Here is a 7,356-nt window from a genome sequence, read left to right on the forward strand (position 1 = left end):
GGTGGTAGTGGTGGTGGTGGTAGTGGTGGTAGTGGTAGTAGTGGTGGTAGTGGTGGTAGTGGTAGTAGTGGTGGTAGTGGTGGTAGTGGTAGTAGTGGTGGTAGTGGTAGTAGTGGTGGTAGTGGTGGTAGTGGTGGTAGCGATGGTAGTGGTGGTAGTGGTAGTAGTGGTGGTAGTGGTGGTAGTGGTGGTAGTGGTGGTAGTGGTGGTGGTAGTGGTGGTAGTGGTAGTAGTGGTGGTAGTGGTGGTAGCGGTGGTAGTGGTGGTAGTGGTGGTGGTGGTAGTGGTGGTAGTGGTGGTAGTGGTGGTAGTGGTGGTAGTGGTGGTGGTGGTAGTGGTGGTAGTGGTGGTGGTGGTAGTGGTGGTAGTGGTAGTAGTGATGGTAGTGGTGGTAGTGGTGGTAGTGGTGGTGGTGGTAGTGGTGGTAGTGGTGGTGGTGGTAGTGGTGGTAGTGGTAGTAGTGGTGGTAGTGGTGGTAGCGGTGGTAGTGGTGGTAGTGGTGGTGGTGGTAGTGGTGGTAGTGGTGGTAGTGGTGGTAGTGGTGGTAGTGGTGGTGGTGGTAGCGGTGGTAGTGGTGGTGGTGGTGGTGGTAGTAGTGGTGGTAGTGGTGGTAGCGATGGTAGTGGTGGTAGCGATGGTAGCGGTAGTGGTGGTAGTGGTAGTAGTGATGGTAGTGGTGGTAGTGGTGGTAGCGGTGGTAGTGGTGGTAGTGGTGGTAGCGATGGTAGTGGTGGTAGTGGTGGTAGTGGTGGTAGTGATGGTAGTGGTGGTAGTGGTGGTAGCGGTGGTAGTGGTGGTAGTGGTGGTAGCGATGGTAGTAGTGGTAGTGGTGGTGGTGGTGGTGGTGGTGGTAGTGGTGGTAGTAGTGGTGGTAGTGGTGGTAGCGATGGTAGTGGTGGTAGCGATGGTAGCGGTAGTGGTGGTAGTGGTAGTAGTGATGGTAGTGGTGGTAGTGGTGGTAGCGGTGGTAGTGGTGGTAGTGGTGGTAGCGATGGTAGTGGTGGTAGTGGTGGTAGTGGTGGTAGTGATGGTAGTGGTGGTAGTGGTGGTAGCGGTGGTAGTGGTGGTAGTGGTGGTAGCGATGGTAGTGATGGTAGTGGTGGTAGCGGTGGTAGTGGTGGTAGTGGTGGTAGTGGTGGTAGTGGTGGTAGTGGTGGTAGTGATGGTAGTGATGGTAGCGGTGGTAGTGGTGGTAGTGGTGGTAGTGGTGGTAGCGGTGGTAGTGGTGGTAGTGATGGTAGTGGTGGTAGCGGTGGTAGTGGTGGTAGCGGTGGTAGTGGTGGTAGTAGTGGTGGTGGGTGGTAGCTGGTGGTAGTGGTGGTAGTGGTGGTAGTGGTGGTAGTGGTGGTAGTAGTGGTGGTGGTGGTAGCGGTGGTAGTGGTGGTAGCGGTGGTAGTGGTGGTAGTGATGGTAGTGATGGTAGTGGTGGTAGCGGTGGTAGTGGTGGTAGCGGTGGTAGTGGTGGTAGCGGTGGTAGTGGTGGTAGTGGTGGTAGCGGTGGTAGTGGTGGTAGTAGTGGTGGTGGTGGTAGCGGTGGTAGTGGTGGTAGTGGTGGTAGTGGTGGTAGCGATGGTAGTGGTGGTAGTGGTGGTAGTGGTGGTAGTGGTGGTAGCGGTAGTGGTGGTAGTGGTGGTAGCGATGGTAGTGATGGTAGTGGCGGTAGTGGTGGTAGCGGTGGTAGTGGTGGTAGTGGTGGTAGTGGTGGTAGCGATGGTAGTGGTGGTAGTGGTGGTAGTGGTGGTAGTGGTGGTAGCGGTAGTGGTGGTAGTGGTGGTAGCGATGGTAGTGATGGTAGTGGTGGTAGCGGTGGTAGTGGTGGTAGTGGTGGTAGTGGTGGTAGTGGTGGTAGTGGTGGTAGTGGTGGTAGTGATGGTAGCGATGGTAGTGATGGTAGTGGCGGTAGTGGTGGTAGTGGTGGTAGTGGTGGTAGTGGTGGTAGTGGTGGTAGTGGTGGTAGTGGTGGTAGCGGTAGTGGTGGTAGTGGTGGTAGCGATGGTAGTGATGGTAGTGGTGGTAGTGGTGGTAGCGGTGGTGGTGGTAGTGGTGGTAGTGATGGTAGTGGTGGTAGCGATGGTAGTGATGGTAGTGGTGTATAGTGGTGGTAGCGGTGGTAGTGGTGGTAGCGATGGTAGTGATGGTGAGTGGCGGTAGTGGTGGTAGCCGGTGGTAGTGGTAGTGGTGGTAGCGATGGTAGTGGTGGTAGTGGTGGTAGTGGTGGTAGTGGTGGTAGCGGTAGTGGTGGTAGTGGTTGGTAGCGATGGTAGTGATGGTAGTGGTGGTAGCGGTGGTAGCGGTAGTGGTGGTAGTGGTGGTAGTGATGGTAGTGGTGGTAGCGATGGTAGTGGTGGTAGTGGTGGTAGTGGTGGTAGCGGTGGTAGTGGTGGTAGTGGTAGCGATGGTAGTGGTTGGTAGTGTGGTGGTAGCGGTGGTAGTGGTTAGTGGTGGTAGTGGTGGTAGCGGTAGTAGTGGTGGTAGCGGTGGTAGTGGTAGTGGTGGTAGCGGTAGTAGTGGTAGTGGTGGTAAGTGGTGTGTAGTGGTGGTAGTGGTGGTAGCGGTGGTAGTGGTAGTGTGGTAGCGGTAGTAGTGCTGGTAGTGGTGGTAGCGGTGGTAGTGGTGGTAGTGGTGGTAGTGGTGGTAGTGGTGGTGTGGTGGTAGTGGTGGTAGTAGTGGGGTGGTGGTAGTGGTGGTAGTAGTTGGTAGCGATGGTAGTAGTGGTAGTGGTGGTGTGGTAGTGGTGGTGGTGGTGGTGGTAGTTGGTGGTAGTAGTGGTGGTAGTGTGGTGGTAGTGGTGGTAGCGATGGTAGTGGTGGTAGCGATGGTAGCGGTAGTGGTGGTAGTGGTGGTAGTGGGTGGTAGTGATGGTAGTGGTGGTGGTAGCGGTGGTAGTGGTGGTAGTGGTGGTAGCGATGGTAGTGGTGGTAGTGGTGGTAGTGGTGGTAGCGGTGGTAGTGGTGGTAGTGGTGGTAGTAGTGGTGGTGGTGGTAGCGGTGGTAGCGATGGTAGTGGTGGTAGTGGTGGTAGCGGTGGTAGTGGTGGTAGTAGTGGTGGTGGTGGTAGCGGTGGTAGTGGTGGTAGTGGTGGTAGTGGTGGTAGTGGTGGTAGCGATGGTAGTGGTGGTAGTGGTGGTAGTGGTGGTAGTGGTGGTAGCGGTAGTGGTGGTAGTGGTGGTAGCGATGGTAGTGATGGTAGTGGCGGTAGTGGTGGAGCGGTGGTAGTGGTGGTAGTGGTGGTAGTGGTGGTAGTGGTGGTAGCGATGGTAGTGGTGGTAGTGGTGGTAGTGGTGGTAGTGGTGGGTAGCGGTAGTGGTGGTAGTGGTGGTAGCGATGGTAGTGATGGTAGTGGCGGTAGTGGTGGTAGCGGTGGTAGTGGTGGTAGTGGTGGTAGTGGTGGTAGTGGTGGTAGCGATGGTAGTGGTGGTAGTGGTGGTAGCGGTGGTAGTGGTGGTAGCGGTAGTGGTGGTAGTGGTGGTAGCGATGGTAGTGGTGGTAGTGGTGGTAGCGATGGTAGCGATGGTAGTGGTGGTAGTGGTGGTAGTGGTGGTAGCGGTGGTAGTGGTGGTAGCGGTGGTAGTGGTGGTAGTGGGTAGCGATGGTAGTGGTGGTAGCTGGTAGTAGTGCTGGTAGTGGTGGTAGCGGTGGTAGTGGTGGTAGTGGTGGTAGTGGTGGTAGTGGTGGTAGTAGTGGTAGTGGTGGTGGTTGTTGTCGTTGCCTCTGAGTGAGAAGTCGCCGGTGCTGAGGGTGGAGTTCGCCCGGCTGAGGCCTGGAAAACCTGAACGACAACAACCACAACAACAATTACAACCACAACAACAATTACAACAACCACCACAACAACCACAACAACAATTACAACAACCACAACAACAATTACATTAACCACAAAAACCACCACCACCGACTCCCACATGGTGAGTGAACGAAGGTGCGCGAGTGAGTGAGTGTGCGTGTGGGGCGAGCGAGCGTCGTGGGCGAGCGAGCGTGTGGGCGAGCCGACGGTGTGGCGCGAGCGAGCGTGCGTGGGCGAGCGAGCGTGTGGGCGAGCGAGTGAGCGTGTGGGCGAGCGTGTGGGCGAGCGTGTGGGCGAGCGTGTGGGCGAGCGTGTGGGCGAGCGTGTGGGCGAGCGTGTGGGCGAGCGTGTGGGCGAGCGTGTGGGCGAGCGTGTGGGCGAGCGTGTGGGCGAGCGAGTGGGCGAGCGAGTGAGTGAGCGACTGAGTGAGCGAGCGTGTGGGCGAGCGTACGGGCGAGCGAGCGTGTGGGCGAGCGACCTGAGGCTCTGTACGGGTGGAGTGGGCGGCTGGGCGTGACGGTGGACGCCGCCGTAGAAGGGGGGCGGGTGCGTCCGTGGCAGCCCCTGCAGAGGCGACGGAGTGGGGGGCCCGGGCCCCCCTCCACCCAGTGGGGGGGGGGCCCACGGCTCTTCCCGGCAGGCCCAGTGGGGGGCCCAGTGGGGGGCCAAGTGGGGGGCCCAGTGGGGGGCCCAGGCGGATAAAGTGGCTGGGACTCAAGCGGCCCGCCTGGGGGGGGGGGGAGAGGGGAGGGAGGGGGGAGGGGGGAGAGGGGGGGGGGGGGAGGGGGGAGAGGGGGGAGAAGGGAGGGAGGGGGGAGAGGGGGGGGGGGGAGGGGGGAGAGGGGAGAAGGGAGGGAGGGGGGGAGAGAAGAGGGAGGGGGGAGAGGGGGGGAGGGAGGGGGGAGAGGGGGGGGGAGAGGGGGGGAGAAGAGAGAGGAAGGGGGGAGAGAGGGGGGGAGAGGGGGGGGGAGAGGGGGGGGGAGAGAGGAGGAGAGGAGGGAGGGGGGGAGAGGGAGGAAGGAGAGAGAGAAGAGGGAGGGAGGGGGGAGAGGGGGGGAGAGAGGAGGGAGGGAAGGGAGAGGGGAGAAGGGAGGGAGGGGGGGAGAGAAGAGGGAGGGGGGAGAGGGAGGGGGGAGAGGGGGGGAGAGGAGGGAGGGAAGGGGGAGAGAAGAGAGAGGAAGGGGGGAGAGAGGGGGGGAGAGGGGGGGGGAGAGGGGGGGGGAGAGAGGAGGAGAGGAGGGAGGGGGGAGAGGGAGGAAGGAGAGAGAGAAGAGGGAGGGAGGGGGGAGAGGGGGGAGAGGGGGGAGAGGGGGGAGAGGGGGGGGGGGAGAGGGGGGGGGGAGAGGGAGGGGGGAGAGGGAAGAGAGAGGAAGGGGGGAGAGGGGGGGGGGAGAGGGGGGGGGGAGAGGGGGGGGGAGAGGGGGGGGAGAGAGGAGGAGAGGAGGGAGGGGGGGAGAGAAGAGGGAGGGGGGAGAGGGGGGGGGGAGAGGGGGGGAGAGAAGAGGGAGGGGGGAGAGGGGGGGGGGGGAGGGGGGAGAGGGGGGGAGAGAGGAGGGAGGGAAGGGAGAGGGGAGAAGGGAGGGAGGGGGGGAGAGAAGAGGGAGGGGGGAGAGGGAGGGGGGGAGAGGGGGGGAGAGGGGGGGAGAGGAGGGAGGGAAGGGGGAGAGAAGAGAGAGGAAGGGGGGAGAGAGGGGGGGAGAGGGGGGAGAGAGGGGGGGAGAGGGGGGGGAGAGGGGGGGGGAGAGAGGAGGAGAGGAGGGAGGGGGGAGAGGGAGGAAGGAGAGAGAGAAGAGGGAGGGAGGGGGGAGAGGGGGGAGAGGGGGGAGAGGGGGGGGGGGGAGAGGGGGGGGGGAGAGGGAGGGGGGAGAGGGAGGGGGGGAGAGAAGAGAGAGGAAGGGGGGGAGAGGGGGGGGGGAGAGGGGGGGGGAGAGGGGGGGGAGAGAGGAGGAGAGGAGGGAGGGGGGGAGAGAAGAGGGAGGGGGGAGAGGGGGGGGGGAGAGGGGGGGGGGAGAGGGGGGGAGAGAAGAGGGAGGGGGGAGAGGGGGGGGGAGAGGGAGGGGGGGAGAGGAGAGGGAGGGGGGGAGAGGAGAGGGAGGGGGGGAGAGGAGAGGGAGGGGGGGAGAGGAGAGGGAGGGGGGAGAGGAGAGGGAGGGGGGGAGAGGGAGGGGGGGAGAGAAGAGGAGGAAGGGGGGGAGAGGGGGGGGGGAGAGGGGGGGGAGAGGGGGGGGGAGAGAGGAGGAGAGGAGGGAGGGGGGAGAGGGGGGGGGAGGGAGGGGGGGGGGGAGAGGGAGGGAGGGGGGGAGAGGAGAGGGAGGGGGGGAGAGGAGAGGGAGGGGGGGAGAGGAGAGGGAGGGGGGGAGAGGAGAGGGAGGGGGGGAGAGGAGAGGGAGGGGGGGAGAGGAGAGGGAGGGGGGGAGAGGAGAGGGAGGGGGGGAGAGGAGAGGGAGGGGGGGAGAGGAGAGGGAGGGGGGGAGGGTGAGGGAGGGAGGGGGGAGAGGGAGGGGGGGGAGAGGAGAGGGAGGGGGGGAGAGGAGAGGAGGGGGGGAGAGGAGAGGGAGGGGGGGAGAGGAGAGGGAGGGGGGGAGAGGAGAGGGAGGGGGGGAGAGGAGAGGGAGGGGGGGAGAGGAGAGGGAGGGGGGGAGAGGAGAGGGAGGGGGGGGAGAGGAGAGGGAGGGGGGGAGAGGAGAGGGGGGGGGAGAGGGAGGGGGGGGAGAGGAGAGGGTGGGGGGGAGAGGAGAGGGTGGGGGGGGAGAGGAGAGGGAGGGGGGGAGAGGGAGGGGGGGAGGGAGGGGGGAGGGGAGGGGGGAGAGGGAGGGGGGAGAGGGAGGGGGGAGAGGGAGGGGGAGAGGGGGGGAGAGGGAGTGGGGGAGAGGGGGGAGGGAGAGGGGGGGGGGGTGTGGGGGGGAGGGGGGGGAGGGGGGGGAGAGGGAGGGGGGGGGGGGTGAGGGGTGGGGGGGTGTGGGGGGGGGAGAGGAGGGGGGGGAGTGGGAGGGGGGAGGGGGGGTGGGGGGGGGGGAGGGAGGGGGGGGGTTGAGGGAGGGGGGAGTGGGGGAGAGGGTGGGGTGGGGATGGGGGAGGGGGGGAGAGGAGGGAGGGAGGAAGGGAGGGAGGGGGGAGAGGGGGGGGAGAGGAAGGGGGGGGAGGGGGGGAAGAGGGAGGGGGGAGAGGAGAGAGACACACACACAAAGTGAAACACTCAGCCCATGCATCTGCAGCAGAGTTAACTGCTCGATGTTCGCAAACTGGGAGAGCAAATCGTTGACGGAGGTTTTCCCGCGCGACCTAACCTGCCAGGGGTCGGATAGGGCGAATTGGGATCCAAAAGCAGATTGGGAACGACCAGTCACAGGGTTCCACAAGGTGGCCGGGGATTGGACAACCCGGCGACGAACAGGTATAAAAGCCGGAGCGCTCAGAGCTCTGGGGGGAATTCGGTGACACGAAGACCCAAGACGGCGGAAGAAGCCTAGGAGCCTGGACCAGGCCCTCCAGCCCTTGTCAGGGCTAGGGCTCACAGGGTAACCAGTGGTCGGGGGGGAGACATCTCCCTAGGTCCAGTCAGAGGGCATT

The 7,356-nt window shown here is 63.8% G+C and overlaps 1 protein-coding gene across 1 annotated transcript in view; it reads right to left on the reverse strand.

The window, feature by feature from the left end:
- LOC144954450 (protein PAT1 homolog 1-like) overlaps nucleotides 1-4,511 on the reverse strand; it is a 22,117-nt gene extending 17,606 nt beyond the window's left edge. The window contains exons 1-2 of the mRNA XM_078884952.1: nucleotides 4,265-4,511; nucleotides 3,709-3,768 (exon numbers count right to left, since the gene is read on the reverse strand). The gene's annotated coding sequence lies outside the window, so the exon portion shown is untranslated. The remainder of the gene's footprint in view (nucleotides 1-3,708; nucleotides 3,769-4,264) is intronic.
- Nucleotides 4,512-7,356: the final 2,845 nt, after the last annotated feature.

Source organism: Lampetra fluviatilis, unplaced genomic scaffold (assembly GCF_964198595.1).
Source record: "Lampetra fluviatilis unplaced genomic scaffold, kcLamFluv1.1 SCAFFOLD_1181, whole genome shotgun sequence".
In the NCBI taxonomy this organism is placed as follows: domain Eukaryota; kingdom Metazoa; phylum Chordata; class Hyperoartia; order Petromyzontiformes; family Petromyzontidae; genus Lampetra; species Lampetra fluviatilis.